This window comes from Dromiciops gliroides, chromosome 2 (assembly GCF_019393635.1).
Source record: "Dromiciops gliroides isolate mDroGli1 chromosome 2, mDroGli1.pri, whole genome shotgun sequence".
Classification (NCBI taxonomy): domain Eukaryota; kingdom Metazoa; phylum Chordata; class Mammalia; order Microbiotheria; family Microbiotheriidae; genus Dromiciops; species Dromiciops gliroides.
This window is the reverse complement of record NC_057862.1, coordinates 692,670,905-692,690,556: the sequence shown is the minus strand read 5'-3', so window position 1 is coordinate 692,690,556 and position 19,652 is coordinate 692,670,905. Positions and strand designations below refer to the sequence as shown.

Genomic DNA, 19,652 nt, shown 5'->3' with positions numbered 1-19,652 from the left:
AAGTTAATCTTATTGATTGGAAAAGAATAATCACACAGGTATTTAATGTCTCCCCTCCCCACCCCTCAACTAGGGGCATTCTTTCTCTCAAGGACAAAGAGGTATGTGCATATATCTAGCAGCCTTTCCAGTTAAAAGCAGGACTGACATGTTGCATCAGACACATAAAAATGATGAGCTCTTTGATGTCCGCTATACCAAAGGTGCAGAACAGAATGTAAAGCACACATAACAAAGGCAATGTAGAGAGCATATAAGGGATTTAGGTTCTATTTATCAGGGTCAAGTAAACTCATGAACCAAGAGCCTTGGTTGATTTTAGGTCCTTTCTCGCACAACTGGTCCCAAGGGTCAATCAGGGGTTATTTCCTCTACTGGGCTGAGGTCAATGTCAGCAGGGTTCACTTGGGAGTGATATATACAGGTTGTCTGCTCAGTAACTTTGATGGCAATATGTCTGGTCAGCAGGATCTTCAGGAAAGCTGGAGGCCACATGTCTTCTTGAAATTGCAGATTCACACATAGTGTCCTGGCCCCAGTGAATGCACCACCTTTTCCTGAAACAGAGTTCATGTCAAGGCTGCCTCCTTCCACACCTATGAAAGAGAACTAGATAGAGAGCTCACCAATGCTCAGGGTCCAAATTCAAGCACAATAATTAAGGAGCACAGCTCACTTTCTCCAGACATTTAGAGACTCTCCTCAGAGAAAGCCTTAATCTCAGCTTCTGAGACAGTTGCCTTAAGGCCCACAAAAAAGCAAAAGGATTCTAACATACATTGATCTCCATGCAAGCCTCTTTAACCACACCCATATCCCTTTTCCCATTTCCAAGAAACATCTCTAAATTCCAGATCACCTCTCTTCTCTCATCATTAAGAATGAGCATCTCCATGAATCCCTATTGGTAACTTTACAGTAGTTGTAGGCACCTAGATGAAGGCAGAATCTATAACCAGTAATTTATCTTTCCACTGAAAGATGAGTTGTGGATTCAAATCCAGTTGTTAGCATATGTAATTGACATTACCTTAGATAAATTAGTGATTTTTCTGAGCCTTATGTTCCCCAAAGACAAACTTAAGGGGCTAGAGGTTTTGTAAGGTCCTTTTAGCATATAATTCCTTTGAATTTCTATACAAAGCACTGTGGTAGGCATAGCCAAGCTTTGTTCATAAATTATTAAATTCCAATCCCAATAATTCCTCATATGGGGAAAAAACCTTGGTTCAAATCCCACATCTGGCATTTGCTTAATGTGAGACACTGGAAAGGTCTCCTAAAGTTTATGAACCTCAGTGTTACCATATAGAAAATGGGATTAATATTACCTCTGCTACCTATCATAAGGGGTTTTGTGAGTCTCAGGTGAAATAATGCAGGTAATGTGCATTGAAAAAAATATAAAGCATGATATGAATGTCATTTACTATTTATTATTCTGGGTGATTGATGGCTGTAAAGGATTTTAATGCAGCTTATCTTTTGCCTTCCAGAAGCATCACCGTATTTCAGGGTTGTCAGGGTGATAGGGTGTGTTCATTGAGCTAGGTGATGATGGATGAACCTATGACTCTCCCTAAGCTTTAGGTTTAAGCAATACATGATCAACATGATAAAAATAGCAGACATTAGGACTTGGGGAAAAGACCTTTGCTTTCCTTATGACAAAACCTAGATTCTACCTTTGCTTGTGCCACCTAGGAGCTATGTACTATTACAAACTATGTAGTATTGGACAAGTCAAGGCAAGGCATTGGAGTTGTTTCCTCATCCTGAAAGTGGGGGAAAGGATGCATAATTATGGTGCTGTTTTCAAGCTCTTTAAAAACTGCTTTTTGGAAGAGGGGTTTCCTTAGTTTTCTTTTGGCTCCAGAAGTTAGAAGCAATGAGGTTGGGGCTGGATTGTAAAGTTGTTGTCTAAGTCCCATATGTCTCACTCTTCATGACACAGATTGTAGATTTCTTGGCAAAGATACTTGAGTGGTTTGACATTTTGTTATCCAGCTCATTTTCCAGATGGGGAAACTGAGGCAAACAGCATTCAGTGACTTGACTAGGGTTACACAGCTAGTTTTGATTTCAGGTCCCCTTGATTCTAGGACCAGCAGTCCATAAACTGTACCACTTAACCCCCTATGTGGGCCATCTTCATGTAGCCAAGTCAGACCAAACAAAGAAAGACCCCTAGCAATGAAGACTCCTTCAAAGTGGAAGGTGTTGCTCAGATAAGTAGTAGTTCCCTCTCCTGGGAGGTCTTCAAGCAAAAGTTGAATGGCCTCTCGTCAAGATGCTGCACAAGAGAATCACATTTATGTAGGTGTTGGGCTAAGTTGTCTCCAAAGTCTCTTTCAAATGCAGCATTCTGTAACTTTGAATTCTGCTGCATGGCAATAAAACCACTATCTCAATGGAAAAAATGATTTATTTTGCTTTCATTCAGGTTAACTGTTCTTTTGATCAGACCATTCTCTTTGGCTTTGATTAATTGTTGTCCTATAAATATTCTTGTTCATCAGGACCATCTGTGGCTCCATCACAGCTTGCTGAACACATGGCTAATGTTGACACAACATTAATAAGACAATTTTGTTAGGTCTAGAGTTGGCCAAGCCAATTTGCTTCCCTTGGACACTGTTTTATAATAAATATAGAGCTGATTTTTGATCCAAGAAGACATAGATCTAAGTCCCATGTCTGAAATTGTGGCTACATGACTTTGGACAAGTCACTGAATATATCAGTTTCTCCAGCATAATGAAAGTTTTCTCAGGAAGTTATACAGTTTGAGTGGGAGGACAAAACAGTAAAATCTTCATTCAGAAGGTGGTTAGTGAGTTGCTTCTTGAAGAAAAAAATGTGAGACAAAAAGGTAAAGATGAGGAAAGAGGGGATTTCAGGCATGGGAGAGAGAGCCAGGACAAAGCCAAAGATACAGAAGCTATTGCACCTTGTGTGTGGACATCACGAAGGCCAAGTCTTTAAGATAGAAGAACCACAAAGACCAAGTAAGGGAATCATGCAGAAAGTACCTGGAAAGGTAGCTTGGGCTTGTTTCATAAAGAAGCTTTAGCGCTGAAGGGAGGAATTTCTATTTTATCTTCAAAGTAATATCACATTACCAGAATGCATCAAAGAGGGGATGACATGTTTAAATGTATGCTGAAGAAAAATAATTTTGGCAGCTGTTTGGAATGTTTGTTGGATTGGAAAGATACATGAAGAAGGGACATCAATTAGGAGGTGATTGTAATAAGCCTAGCTAAAGGAAATACGTGCTTGACCCAAGATATCACCTGATTAAATACTGAGCAGGTGTCAGATGCAAGCGATATTGTGAAGGTAGAAATAAGAAGGTTTGGCAACTGAATGGATATATGAGGTGAAGGATTATAATAAACAAAATATAATCCCAATTATAAACTTAAAAAAAATGAAACAAAGGCATTTCTGAAGAATGGTGGATTTAGGGGCAAAGATAATTTTGATTCTGGCTATGCCAAGCTTCAAATGTCCATTCTACATATGATTTGAAATATTCAATAGGTAGTTGATGACAAGTGTTCAAGAAAGACATTTGGGAGTTATATGCATAAACATGATAATTGAATCCATGGGAAACTGATGAGGCAAAGCACTAAGAAAAGGGAAAATGGACCAAAGCAGAGACTTAGGTAACATGTAATGGAAATAATATGGACAATGAACCAGCAAAGGAAACTGGGTAGGAATAGTTATATAGGATGAACTCCCATAGAGAATTTCATTATGAAAGCCCAGAGAAGAGAAATTACAAAAAAAGGAAAGGATAGTTAATTAAATGCTACAGATAATTTTTTTCAAAGAAAGAAAGATAAGGATTAACCATAAAAAATGATCATCAGTTTTGAGAATTAAGAAATAATTGGTAAATGTTCCAAATAACTAATAATTATAGAAATGCAAATTAAAATATAAACAACTCTGAGGTTTTACTTTATGCCTACAAGATTGGCAACGATGACAAAAAAAACAAACAAAAAAACGTACATGACAGTTGCTGGAAAGGATAAAAGAAGACATACACTAATACTCCTTTGATGGAGCTGTGAACTGACCTCACCATTTTAAGTGACTAAAATTCAAGCTATGATGTCTAAAATCTAATGAAGCTTTAGCAAGAGTTTAGACTTTTAAATATTTATTAAAATGCATTAGAAGTTAGTAAACAGAGAGATAGGTAAAAAGCAAACTTCATCTAACTATCTAAGAAAGCCCAGCATCTGTCCTGCCACCAAGCCAAGGGACCGAAACAAAAAGGCCTCGCTCCTCCCAGAAGACTCCTGTTAAACAGGAAACAGGGCTGTCCACACACACACACACACACACACACACACACACACACACACACACAGCTTCAAGCTAAATGGTTGGTAGCACTGATTGACAGGACCAATGGGCAGCAAACATCACTTCCTGATGGTGGTCTGACATTTTGTGTAATTTAAATTTCTACATGTAGGTTCTAATCTGTCCCCCCAGTTTTGGGGGAAACTGACTAAAATCACTGATAAATGAGTTTATGTTATTAAGGGTTTATTGAAAGAGAGTAAAAGAAAGAGAAAGATTGAGAACAGAATTCCTATCTTCCTCAACTTCCCTGTGAAGTCCTCTGAAGTCAGGAACCAAAAGAGAGTGAGCTTCCTGCATAGCCTCTGCTTCCTCCTTCCTGTCCCCTTCCAGCAATGGGAGGTTGTTCAAGCTTATTGGTTGACTGGGTTGGAAGGTGGTCAAAGTTCAAAATTGTTAGCTTCTGAGAACCATGCTTTCTTAAGTACTCTTTGTGCTTACAATCTAGTAAGCAGTCAACCGTAAGTCACCTTATCTAATTATTTTTTTGGTGAGGCAATTGGGGTTAGGTGACTTGCCCAGGGTCACACAGCTAGTAAGTGTTAAGTGTCTGAGGCCGGATTTGAACTCAGGTCCTCCTGACTCCAAGGCCAGTGAGACTTGACCCAAGATATCGCCTGGTTAAATAGGAGCACAGTATATCCACTGTGCTACCTAGCTGCCCCTACCTTATCTAATTTAATCAGTTTAAATCTCCAGGTGGGTCCCTGAGTATCAGCTAAATCCATTATCTTAACACACTTTGAAACCCCAGAAAAGGTCACTTCCAGATACTAACTCACATGTGAATGCCAAGTCACATGCTTTCTCCTCATGACAGGGCTTCCCTGCAATATCTTTCTCAGCAGGTTGGTAGCGCTCAAATTCTTACACCATTACAAAAAGGAATTTGGAACTGTGCCTTGAAAATCATTGCATTGTGACTGACATAACATTACTAGGCATGTGTTCCTAAGAAATAAAAGAATGAGGTAAAAATCTCATGTGTACAAAAATATTTGTGACAGAATTTTTGTTGTTGTAGAAAAGAAATGGACACAAAATAGGTACCTATCAACCAGGAAATGACTGAACAAATTGTTTTATGAATGTAATTGATTATTATTGTTTCATAAGAAATCAGAAAAGGGATGAAGTCATCAAAGAAACATGGGAATGTTCATGTGAACTAAAGGAGAAGGAAGGCAGTAGAACCAAGAGGACACTGCATTCAATAATTACAACATTGTAAAGATAAGATAAATCAGAAGTCTTAAGAATGATGGTTAAAGCAATCAGCACCAAGGGCTGATGGGATGAAGCATGCTAGCCACTCCTTGAAAAACAAGTTACAAACCCCAGGGGCAGCTTGAAACATATTTTTGGACATGGTAATGTGGAGATTTGTGTTACTTGACTCCATTTAATTGTAAATTTAAAAAAAAATTGGGAATACATTTAAGCATTTAAAAATGAACCAAGAATAGAAGGAAGGTAAGAAGAAAAAAACGCAAAAAGAACAACTGTGAATTGGGCATGATGAGTTTCTTATATAATTTTTAGAAGGAATGCAAGCAATTGTAATATATATGCAGCTGCTATATAGGGAATCCTCATGTTCTCTTCTTCATTGAATATAGAAATGTAGACGCAAAGAGACAAATAGCATGGCTTTCAAACAAGCAGATTTCAAGAAACATGAAAGCTTTATGTAATGTGGCCCAAGATTGTATATAGATGTATAAATGAATACATATTTTGAATAGAAGACAGTTTGCTGTCTAATAAAATGGTTACAGTTGTGTATGGACCTCTCTGCCAGCTTTCAACCCCTTCTTCCCTAATTCTAAGGCAGCAACATTATTAAGGGTTGTCCTATGGAGGAAAGTTTAGTAAATTTATCTATGCCTATATTGCATATATGTACACATATACACTTGTATGTGCAACCCTATGCCTATGCTAGGTACAGATTGCATGTCTATTTAAAATTATACAATAGGGGCATCTAGGTGGTATTGTCTATAAAGTATCAGCCCTGTATTCAGGAGTACCTGAGTTCAAATCTGGCCTCAGACACTTGACACTTACCAGCTGGGGGACCCTGGGCAAGTCACCTAACCATCATTGCCCCACAAAAACAAACAAAATGAAACAAAAAACAAAACAAAACAGAAATAAAATAAAATTATACAATAGTTTCAAAGTTTTTCTGTTTGCTTGATGTGTGTATGTATGTATGTGTGCATGTATGTACATACAATAAATATCTATATATGTTTAAACATATATACACTAAATATGTACATACATAAATAAATTGATATGTGTATACTTATATAAATACAGAAATTTGTATGTCTATACCATATTCATATACATACACACACATACACATGCACATATATCGTATATATGTAGAAATAATGAAAGAGATCACTGGTAATTTGGGGAGAATAGTATTGATTAATTGCTTGAATGGTAAGCTAGAAAGCCAGATTGCCAAGGATCTAATACAAAGAGGAGAAGAGGAGAATGCAGCATAAGTAGCAGAGACTTCTAGGAGTAGGACTGAGAACTGGAAGAAGACTCAAGGTTGAATGTCCAGGGTGATGATAATACATAGTAAAAGTTTTTAAAGATGGGAGATATTTGGTCAAGTTCATAAAAGATAACATGGAATTGAGCCATTCAATAAAGAAAGAAAGATTCAAGACATATAATCACTCAGCCAGAACTTTGGTTCTGTTGCTTTGGCTCTTGACAACCCAGAAGCATTTGCACATTGAAATGAAGAATCATAATAGTATTATTAACATTATCAAAGCCTAACACATTTTCTTTAAAGTAATAAAATTCAATTAGCCATAACCTCCATTCTCTGTGCCACTTGCTGGAGGACTATTTGACTCTAATGTGGCAAAGATGTTCTGTTTGTTGATGACTTTGTTAATGAGGCTATAGATATTTGCATATTTCCCCACCCTTTATGACTTTGTTGCCTCAGCATTGCAGCTGATGCCAGAGAGTAATTAGGACTGCTTCCCCTAGAGTTCCAGGCAAACTTAGGTGTAAATCTGAATGTTGTGGGTTTTGTCCCTGTGAATTAGTCGGGGCTCATTGCCAATTTATATTATTTTAGGCCATCCCTCAATATCCTCACAAACACTTCATACCCAGAATGCTCTCTGACAGCTGTTTCAACATGGATTACACTAGGGATTAAGAATTCAAGTAGGCTTTTCTTTGAGTTTACAGAAGTCTTAGTTATATTAAAAGGCACAGAATTCTCCACTGTGTTTCCGATGGTGTAGGTGGGGGAAATTAGATATTCATAGACTGGGAAAGGAAGACTGTTTTGGGAACTGAGCTGTTAACAGTAACACAATGCAGTCATTCTTTGTAAACTTTTTTTTTGTTTAACTTTGGGGATTTGGAGAACTAAGTACTAGATTGCTTTGCTTCAACTTTTAACAAAGGCAAGATTCCACTGACTTCCCACCTCCAATTTCCCACCCTCCAATGAATATGCTAGACTCTATTGATTGTTTCACAAATCTGTGACCTCATCCATTCTGGGGATCCAGAATGTACACCAACAGTGTACATTACATTACAACCCTGCCATGTCCTCTCATCTATCTAGACATAGATTTAGAAGGTACCTTACAAATCATCAAATCTCACTTCCATATTTTACTTAAAAGGAAATTGAGGGTAAAATAGGTAAAGAGTCTTAATTAGGGTGCCACAACTAGTAATTGCTTGGTACAGGAATTGAACTGAAGACTTCATGACTCCCATGTTCAACACTGTATCCTCTATGCCAGTTATAATTATGTCCCCAGCTTAAATATTCTATAGGGCATCTATACAATGGTTAGAAGTGTTCTTCCAAGTCTTTTCAGATTTTATGGATTCAGGTCACTCACTCATTTCGACAATCACTCATGTCCCTGCTGTCAGGTTATAGAGCATGCCATGAGCCCAAGTAGGTAATAAGATGCAGCCTCCTCAATCTTACCATGTTTCTCTCCGTTGCCTTTTTATGGTTTGATTTGTTTTTAATTAATTTATATTAATGTCTTTTGATTTTGCATCATCAAAGTTTTTCCCAATATCCCTCTCCATCCCCTTGACATGAATCCATCCCAAATAATAAATACTATTAAAAGGAGAAGAGAATCAACAATCAATATATTAAAAAAAACAATCTTTAAAAACCTGTACAATGTTTAATATTTGTGTGCCTCTCTCCTCCACAAAGGGAAAGGTTGTGGATGTCCTCTCACACCTCCTTATTCGAGCCCTGTGGGATCTTTGGTATTTTAGTACATTCACTTTTGATTTGTATGTGTGTTCTTTACATTTATATACTTGTCGTCATTGTGTATATTGTTTCATTGGTTCTAAAAATAGCTAAGATGTAAATAGTGCTTACTATATGTCAGACACTGTGCTAAACTATACAATTATTATCTCATTTTATCCTTACAACCTGTGAGGAAGGTACTATTATTATTCCCAATTTACAAATGAGAAAACTGAGGCAAACAGTGGTCAAGTGACTTGCCTGGAGTCACACAACTAGTGAATGTCTATAGCCAGATTTGAACACAGGTCTTTCTCTCTGAAGTCCCAGTTCTCTATTCAGAATCATTTAGCTGCCAAATTCTTATCAGAAGCATTTGATACAAAGATTTTTCCCCAATTCAACTACTTTCCTTCTTACCATGGGGGCATTAATTTTGTCTATTCAGAATATTTTCAATTTCATGTAATCAAAATATTTTATTTTATCTTTTGTAATTACCTAGATCTCTTATTTGCTTAAGAATGTTATGTCCTACTTGTAATGTGAGATATATGATCTGTTTCTCATATATATATGTATATATGTTTATATATATATATATATATATATATTTACAGTGTGATCTTTAATATTAAGCTTAAGTATCCATTTAAAATGTGTTGTCAAATATAGTGAAAGTGTTAGACTAAGTCTAAATTCTATCAGACTGATTACTAGTGTCCATTGCCTTCTGATTCACCTACAGATCTGATTCCATAGATACTGTCATCTTCAATGATTCAGTCACAAAGACATGCTATGAATATACTCAAATGTACCAGGAGTTCAGTGGTCATATAAATTCAAGACCTTCCACCAATGATATAAATTATAACCCATCCCCATATGTACTTTTTCGTCTTCTCTTACAGCTTCCCACCTGCAAGTTAATTACAATGTCCAATCATTATATTGGAGACTTCCCTCAAATTCCCCTGACATTGCAAGGATATCTTTAGAACACTTAGACTTTCTGTCCCCTCTCAAACATAGTACCTTATCAGCCCATCTACTCTTCCTGTTTCTCAATAACATAGTTAATCCTTTTCTTCAAAGTTACTTATTGGTTTTATTTTGCTTCCTTTTCTCACTTACTCCCCACATTTCTCTCCATTGCTTTCTAGGTGAAAAGCATTTCCAAAGCCTCATGTACTTTTCTTTTTCATAGTGATTAAAAAGGAACAAATTTAGACTTGGTGTTAGAAAGAAAAACAAACAACTAACTAAGCATTTGAGTTGTCCCTAAAAAGAATGGGATTCCTAGATAAGTGAGAGGGTCCCATTAATTGTAGACTCAGACAATGGATGACCGCTTCTTGGTCTATTGTATTGGGGATAATTTTTTGTGTATGGGTAGGTCTAGATGACTGATGAGGACATGATTTCCTTTCAACTCTCACATTCTGCAATTTTGTGATAGAAAGGCAGAGAGACAGACAGATAGAGAGATCGATGGACAGATAGATATAGACAGGAAAGAAAGCAAAAATGCAAGAGAACAAAGAAGTAAGGAAGGAAGAGAGAGAGGAAGAGGGAGAGGGAGGGAGGGATGAAGGAATGAAAGAAGGAAGGAAAGAAGAGAAAAGAGAAATTGGGTTCATTAAAATAGTTTGTCAGAGAACAAAAAGAAAGAAAGAGAGAAAGGAAGAAAGGAAAAGAAAGAAAGAAAGAACCTCTTCTGAGTAGGCTCACATCTGAATCAGAAAGATAAAATGTTAATGACTCTGTGTGTGTGTGTGTGTGTGTGTGTGTGTGTGTGTGTGTGTATACAGGATAAATTAGTCATAATCTTAGAGGTAATATACAAAGGAGAAGGAGGATTCAGAAGGACTTCTTGGACAAAATGATCTTTATTAGAGACTGAAAAGAATCCAGCAAGCATAGATGAGAAAAGAGAGAAGACAGTTTAGAACATAGAGCATAGCCAGTGAAAATGTCTGGAGTCTGTGTATGGAGTGAGGAATAGTAAGGAAACTAATGGTAGATTCCAAGTATATCTAACAGAGTAACTTAGAAAAAGATTGAAAATGTAGGAGAACATCAGGACATCAGCTTATGATGGGCTTTAAATCTAAAAGGGATATTTTTATGTTTGATTCTGGAGGCAATAAGGAGTCACCAAAGTTTATTTAATAAGGATGATGTGGTCAGGCCTACATTTTTAAGATTAACTTAACAGCTGGGTGAAGGACGGATGAAAATGGGGAGATATTTTACCAAGAAGGAATAATTTGGAAGTTGTCATAATTATATAGGTGACATATGGTAAGGGCATAAACCAAGGTCATAACAAATGAGTGGAGTGAAAGGGTTAAATGCAAGAGATTTTGGGAAGGGTTACATGTCAAGAATTGGCAACTGGTTTAAAATGTGGGTAAAGGAGAATGAGTAATATAAAATGCATAGTTCTGGAAAACTAGAAAGATGGTGATGCCTTCTACAGAAATGGGAAAATTTGGAAGGGGGGAAGACTTGGCAGGGAAAGATAGCATTTTATGTTTTAATTTGTTGATCAAATTTTTTGTCAAGGACACTCAACTGGAAAAATCAAATAGATAAATGGGAACTCAAGACAGAAACCGAGGGACGACAATGGAGCTTGATAGATATCTGGGTGTCATCTTCATAAAAATGATGCTTAACCCAATGGAGTTGATAAGGTTACAATGAGAAAGAGGCAGAGGAAGACAATGAGACAGAGAAAAACAGAGACACAGTGGCAGACAGAATCACAAGGAGATAGGGGGAGGGAGGGGGGGAGGGAAAGAGAGAGAGAGAGAGAGAGAGAGAGAGAGAGAGAGAGAGAGAGAGAGAGAGAGAGAGTCAAAAACAAGAAAAGACAGAAACAGAAAGAGTGAGCAGAAATAGAAGAGATAACCTAGGACAGAACCTTGTACAAGGACATCTACATTTAGGATTTAGGGGTATGGTATAGATGCTGTTTGTTCTTCCTTTTTGAAGGAGATCAGTGACATCATGAAGTGATGCTTTGGCTTATGCATGACTTGGATTTAGTTGTGGTAGAGTTGCAGTCTTTATTCTCACTCTCTCTTTCAGAGCCATCAAAATCCAGTGGAAAGACAAAAGTAAAGATGACTGGCAATGGCCAGGGATGCAGTGGATGACCTTGGCATATCTGATGTCTGACAAAGCTCTAACCACTCTACAGTTCCTGTTTCAGCTGCCTTCATTGATGTTAAAACAAATTGTTCTCATCTGCCCATTCTACTAGGGGAAGTCTTCACATACTTAAAGTAGACCATCCTCAACTCACCAACAGGTTTGAGATCTATCAGTTACCGCACAATGGTTTAATCTGTCAACAGATATGGTTTTTCTGGGATATAGCATGCACTTGGGAATGGTGTAGCTTCTTGGAGCCAAAAGTGAAAGTTGGGTGGAAGGTGAACACCAAAGGTTGATGAGCAGCCCTGACAAGTGATCAGCAAACCCTCATACCAGAGGTGCTACTCTTCCCCATGCACCACACACATTTGGGGGTGGGATATAGATAATGAACCAGAAAAGGAAACAAAAGTAAGACTTTAAGAGGAGAATCAGGGGAGTATATTATCAAAGCACTCCAGACAGAGCTTAGTATCCAGGAGAAAAGGACCAATAGTGTCCAATGCACTGGAAACTTAAAGAATGAGAACTGAGAAAATATTATCATCTTTGACTATTATGATATCACTGCAAACTTTAGAAATGTCACTTGTTTAATCATAAAATAATTTTATTATTTTCCCGGGGGGGGGACAGATAGGTGGCACAGTAGATAAAGCACTGGCTCAGGAGTCAGGAGGACCTGTGTTCAAATCTGGCCACAGACACTTGACACTTAAGAGCTGTGGGACCCTGGGCAAGTCACTTAACCCTCATTGCCCCACCCAAAAATGTTTTTTTATTATTTTCCAGTTACATGTAAAGATAGTTTTCAACAAGTGTTTTCATAATATTTTTAGTTCTGAATTTTTTCTACCTCCCTCCTTGCCCGCCCCCTTCCCCAAGACAGAAAGCAATTTGATATAGGTTATATATGCACGATCGTATTAAACATATTTTTGAATTAGTCATATTGTGAAGATAAAAGGAGTCCAAAAGTAGAAGCAGTATGGTTCAATCTGCAGAGTCCACAGTTCATTTTTCTGGATGTGGAGAGCATTTTCTATCATGAATTGTTTGGAATCGTATTGGATCATTGAACAGCTAAGAAGAGCCAAGTCTATCACAGTTGATCATCAGCACAATAATATACCGTTACATTCATATACCACAACTTGTTCAGCCATTCCCCAAGTGATGGGCATTCCCTTGACTTCCAATTCTTTGCCAGCACAAAAATAGCTGCTATAAATATTTTTGTACATGTGGGTCCCTTTCCCTTTTCTATTATCTCTTTGGGATACAGACCTAGTAGTGGTATTACTGGGTCAAAGGGTATGCACAATCCCAAAGCCCTTTTGGTATAGTTCCAAATTGCACTCCAAAATGGTTGGATCAGTTCACAACTCCACCAACAATGCATAAATGTTCCAATTAGTCCACAGCATCTCCAAATTTTTTATTTTACTTTTTTCTCATATTGGCCAGTCTGATAGGTGTGAGGTGGTACCTCAGAGTTGTTTTGATTTGCATTTCTCTAATCAATAGTGATTTAGAGAATTTTTTCATATGGCAATAGATAGTTTTATTACTTCATATGAAAACTACCTATTCATATTCTTTGACCATTTCTCAATTGGGGAATGACTTGCATTCTTATCAATTTGATTTAGTTCCCTATATATTTGAGAAATGAGGTCTTTATCAGAAACACTAGCTGTAAAAATTCTTTCTCAGCTTTCTGATTCCCTTCTAATTTTGGATGCATTGCTCCTGTTCATACAAAACTTTTTTTTTTAACTTAATGTAATCAAAATCATCCATTTTGCATAGAAATGTCACTTTCAGTGGAGTGATTAGGTTAGATTTGGGATTTCAAAGGGTTGAGAATTAAATGGAAAGAGAGGAAGTAGAACCAGGAAGTTAAAAATCAACTTCCACAGTAGGAATGGTTATCTCTATACTAATAATTCTTAGATTTATGTATCCCAACCTCTTCTATAACCTCCAGACTCACATATCCAACTGCCTAGTTGACATCTAAAACTGGATGTCGCATAGAAACTCATCATTGACTGTACAGCAAGCTCAGGCTTGTCTGGGTCCTTATTCCCATTGAAAGGGAAATATGAGTGGGAGCACGGGCATCATTTCAAATGCTTGCCTGCAGGATCTCTTGGATTATCCCTCTTTTTTTTTAAATCATAAAAACATTTTATTATTTTCCAGTAGCATATAAAGACACCTTTTCACATTTGTTTTCATAAGATTTTCAATTGAAAATTTGTCTCCCTCTTTCCATTCCTTCCCCCTCCCCAAGATTGAAAGCAATTTGATATAGGTTATATATGTACAATCACATTAAACATATTTCTTCATTAGTCATGTTGTGAAAGAAAAATCAGAACACAAGGGAAAAACCTCAAAAAAGAAGAAAAAAGTAGAAACAGTATGGTTCAATCTGCATTCAGAGTCCACAGTTCTTTTTACTGGATGTGTGTTTGTGTGTATGTGTCTCTGTGTCTGTCTGTTCTGCTATGTCACTGGAATGGACTGCTCAGTCATTCCCAGTCCTATCACATCCTGTAAGGGGCTAAAATTCTAGCTGGCCCTCTAAAATATCTAATGAGTGGTCGCCAATAAATTATATGCTTTATCAAGAGTTAGACTTTTAAGCATTTATTAACTAGAATAAGAATTTGGTGAAGAGAAAGAAAAAGGCCTAGATTCATCTATATATTAAAAGGAGAGCACATTTCTAGCTCCTCTCTCCACCAGAGTCCTGACAAAAGAGACCTAGAGCACCAGCCTCGCCTCTTCTTCCTCCCGCAAGCCAAAGTCACTTCCTGATGCCAAAGAAAAAGCCACATGTCTTGCCCTCAGGCCCCTTCTCCTCATTTCCTACAGTAAGTATCCAGCAGGTGGCATCATTACAATCATTACAATCCCCTGCAAGGATAATAAACTATTGTGCTCATCAGCTTTTCAAGTGCTCCTCTTTCCTGGCAGAATCCATAGCCAGGGTTGATAGCTTAGCTAGCTCAATAATATCCAAAATTGAATTCACTATTTCTCTCCAAATACTCTCCACTTCCAAACTTCCCTATTACCATTGGGTATATCACAGTTCTTCCAGTCACACAGGCATGAAACTTAGATGTCATTCTCAATTCCTTGATCATTCGCTTCCACATCAAATCCAGCAAAGAGAGCAGAGAAAGAGGTCAGATAGAGGGGAGGAGAAAATAGTGTTCTGAAAAACTAGAGAGAAGAGAATATCAAGGAGGAAGAAATGGTCAACAGTTTCAGAGACTGCACAGAAGTCATGAAGAATGATGGCTGTGAAAAGTGTATTGGGTTTGGCACTAAGAGATCATTAACAACTTTGGAGAGATAAATTTACTGGAATGATGATATCAGAAACCAGAATATAAGGGGTTAAAAAAAAGAATGAGAGGAGAAGTGGAAGGACTTATTGTAGACAGTCTTTTTAAGGAATTTAGCTTCAAAGGACAGAAGATATATAGGGCAATAGTTAGGATGGAAGGGTTCAGTGAATCTTTTTTTTTTTTTTTTTTTTTTGCTTTGTTTTGCTTTGATTTTAGGGCTGGGGAGACAGGCATTTTTATTGACAGTAAGGAATGAGCCTGTAGAAATAGAGAGATTACAAATAAACAGTAAGTGTGCAGGAGCAAAGTCTGTGAGTGGTGGGAGTGATGAAAAATTGAGGCTTGGCTGAAAGTACTTGGTAAGGTGATAAAGGGGTTAAGTTCATGCACCAAAGAGTCAAGATGAGAAGAAGATTAAAAAAGTGGTTAGAGTAAGGGAGATGACCTGGGAGACAATTGAGGGTCAAAGGATTGGAAGTAGAGGCCAAAGTGTGGATTAAGAAGGCAGAAGGTGAGGTGAAAATGCAATAGATTATGGTTAAATAATGGGACTATAGAATTATTGATTGTAGAAGTTGTATATCTGAGAATAATGCAAAATCAAAGGTATGACCATCTTTTTGTGTGACTGATGTGGGGTGGAAGAGCAATTTGTAGGAAGTTACAAAAATCAGCAATTGAGTTGTTAGGGCATTTAAAGGAGTGTCATTATATATGTTGAAATCCCCTGATATGAGGGCAGGAAAGAAAAATCAAAACAATTGTGAACTAGGTCACAAAATTATGGAGGTAGGAAGGAGAATGACAAGGTAGGGTGGTGTCTGTAGACAAGTAACAAGATTTTAATTAGGTGGTAGATATGAATAGTATTACTTAAAATGAAGAAAACTTAATGAGTGATGGAGGAAGGGGAAGAAACTGTAAATCCTCCCCATTGGAAGCATGGAGAACTAAGAGAATGAGCCAAAGGTGGAGCCAGTACTGGGAATAGAGGCTGTGTTATCAAGGGGAAGTCAGGTTTCAGTGAGAGCTAATAAATAAAAGGGTTGGGAGAGGGGGAAAAAAAGGATTTAAGATGCAGGGAAATATATTAACCATGGAACAGGCATTCCAGAGGACACAGTGGAAGGATTGGCTGGAGTGAGGTTGAAACTTTGGTGGAAGAGGATTGAGGGGGATAGGAATGAGCACCCCACATATAAAAAAGCACTTTATGAAAGCTTATTGAATTTGAAGCTATTGAGAGGCTGAAGGATTTGCCTTGGATTACACAACTAGTAATTATCAAAGGTAGTAGTTGAAATTTATGTAGCAAATAAAATAAAATAAAATAACAAAATTAATCTGGAAGTATAAGGGCCAAATTTAGTCATGGAAGAGTTAATTGGGTGGCTCACCTTAAATTGAGGTAAGAAAAGAAACAGCCTCTTTCAAAAACAAAAAATGTTTATTAACGGGAATAAGTTTAAAACACTAACTGAATCACAGAAGTGATATTAATAGAACTAGAAACAATGTATAAATCTCTGGAGTAAGAAAAATCCTCAGTCATCCGCACCTACCTCCAGCCCAGCTAGCTCCAAAGAGCTTTTCCTAAAAACAAACAAACAAAACAAAAACATCAATCTCACCACACCTGAAATCTGTAACTTTAAGGAGAATCAGCTGTGCAGTCTCTTATGTTTCTGTCTGAATGTCAAACACCAGCAGCTCCCCTAAAATGTCTGCCTTCCTTCCCCATTTCCCTCAGAACCTCTCTAACTGCCTTTTCACTGAATCCCTAACCCCTCCAACTGAACCTAACTGTATCTTAACTGACTTTTTCACAGGAAGGGGAGGGGCAGTTCTTACCTATGCTGAGTCTATGATTGGCTCAACACACCCACATGGACTGTCCCCATTATAATCTGGCCAGATCCATGTGGGAGTGGGAAAGCTATTAGAAAAAGGCTAGTTACATAGTTTCAATAAATGTTTCCTGTGGTAAGCATTCCTCTTGTTTGTTCAATTATCTCTCACAGTACACACCTAAGCTTACATTTTTTTCAGTATGACCATAATAAAGCAAAGATAGGTTTATGAAAACCCCAAATCACAATTCCTTACAGAAGAAAAAAAGAACAGGAATAATAAGAGAATCATAAAAAAAAATGAAGAAAGTTGGCCTAATAATATCAGACTTCAAACTATATTATAAAGCAGTAATCAGAACAATCTGGTAATGGAAAAGAAATATAGTAGAGGATCAGTGGAATAGATTAGGTATTGTTAATATGAATGTATGGAACACCTGGATTTGATGGAGGTGCCTTATTATCCAAGGGAGTTTTATGAAACCCTGGATTAATAGGATTAATAGGGGCAAAATACCCTTCAATTGAACTCCAAACTGAACCCAGACAGATTAGCAGATTAGTCCCTATCTGGTGACTTCTTTTCCCTCAGGATAGTAAGTTCCTATCTTTTGGGAACATCTGGACATCCTCATCCTTGCCAAACCTTTTTATTTTCTTTTTTTGAATCCTGTAATCTTATCACGATGCTTCTGTATTTTCTCCATACTTGTTATAACTGAAATTGTTAAACTGCTTTTGCTTCTGGGTTGAATTTATCATACTATTGAAACTGATAACACTCTGTAACCCTTGGACAAAAAAAGGCTTATACACTTTCAGAAAAAAGAAGTCCCCAAGCTTTTTTGGGAAGGGTATCCACACGATCATGGCTTCTTTCTTCTTGGGACAAAATAAATTGTAATTATGTGTTTCCTGTCTGTCACTGATTTGGGTTATCCTGTAGGAGATTTTATGTTTTCTGATGTTGGTTTTGTTCTGGGAGAGACATGTCTCTGTTTATTATTATGAATTTTTGTAGGAGATATTATAAAATTAATTTATCTGATCTGTTTATTATTTTTTAGGAGACAGACAGATTAAACTATATTTAATTTTCAACAATATACACTACAGAATAGTAAGTGATCATAGTTTTTTAATTTTTGATAAACCCAAAGATTGGAATAGAACTCATCTTTTAACAAAAATTGCTGGGAAAACTGGAAAGTAATTTGGACAAAATTAGGAATAGACAAACATCTTACATCATATTCAAAGAAAGGAATATGGATAGGCAGTTTTCAAAAGAAATCAAAGTTATCAGTATTCACATGAAATAATGCTTGAAACCATAATGATTAGAGAAATGAAAATTAAATAACTCTGAGATATTACCTCATATTTATCAGATTGAATAAAATGACAGAAAAGAAAAATGATAAATGCTGAAATGTCTGTCAAAAAATAGGTACACAAATTTACTGTAGGTAGACTTGTGAACTGGTCTAATATTTCTAGAGAACAATTTGGAACTATGTCCAAAGGACTATAAAATTTGCATAGTCTTTGATCTAGCAATACCACTCCTATGTCTCTATTCCAAAGAAATAAAGGAAAAGTAAATAGAATATTTGTATGTGTATGAGTTTGTATATATATGTATATTTGTGAAAATATGTAAATGCACACATCTATATCTATATCTTAGCAACTCTTGATGGTGGCAAAGAAATAGAAATTGAAGGGAGGCCCATCAATTGTTTTTTGCGATTTCATTCAAAACTTTCTAATTATTTTTTCTGAAATTATCCTGCTCATTATCTCCTATAGCATAATAGTATTCCATGATAATAATAAGGCATGATTTATTCAGCCATTTTTCAGCTGATGGACACCCAATTTCTAATTGTCACCACACACATACAATAGCTACTATAAATAAATATATACACACACACACATATATATATACATGTACCTATATGTACATGCATACAGACATATACAAACATGTGCGCATATGTGTATATATACATATGTGTGAGAATATTTATATATGTGATAATATGCATATGTGTGTATACACATACACACGTGTGTGCATACACATATACACACAAATATATGTATATGCTAATGTATTGGGTCAATTCTATATCCTGTAACTTTGCAGAAGTTTTAAAATTTTAAGTAGGCTTTTTTTTGTGGTTTATTTTCTATGGTTTTCTAAATATACCTTTACAACCTCAGCAAACAGTGATAGTTTTGTTTCCTTGTTTTCTATTTTTATTCATCCAATTTCTTTTTTTTTCCTTTTCTGATTGCTGTACCTAGCTTTTCTAGTACAATATATAATAACAGTGGTGATAATGGAAATCTTTTCTTCATTCTTGATTTTATTGGGAAGGATTCAATTTTATCCCCATCACAGATAATGTTTACTCTCCATTATAGATAAACAAAACTTATCATTTTAAGAAAGGCTCCATTGATTGATAAACTCTCTAGTGTTTTTTAATGGAAATGGGTGTTGTATTTTGTGAAAGACTTTTTCTGCATCTATCGATATAATCTCATTATTTTTGGTTATTGTTACTGATA

General features: G+C 36.6%; 1 pseudogene; it reads right to left on the bottom strand.

Annotated features, from left to right (window-relative positions):
- Positions 1-351: 351 nt before the first annotated feature.
- LOC122739654 overlaps positions 352-19,652 on the bottom strand; it is a 49,738-nt pseudogene continuing 30,437 nt past the window's right edge.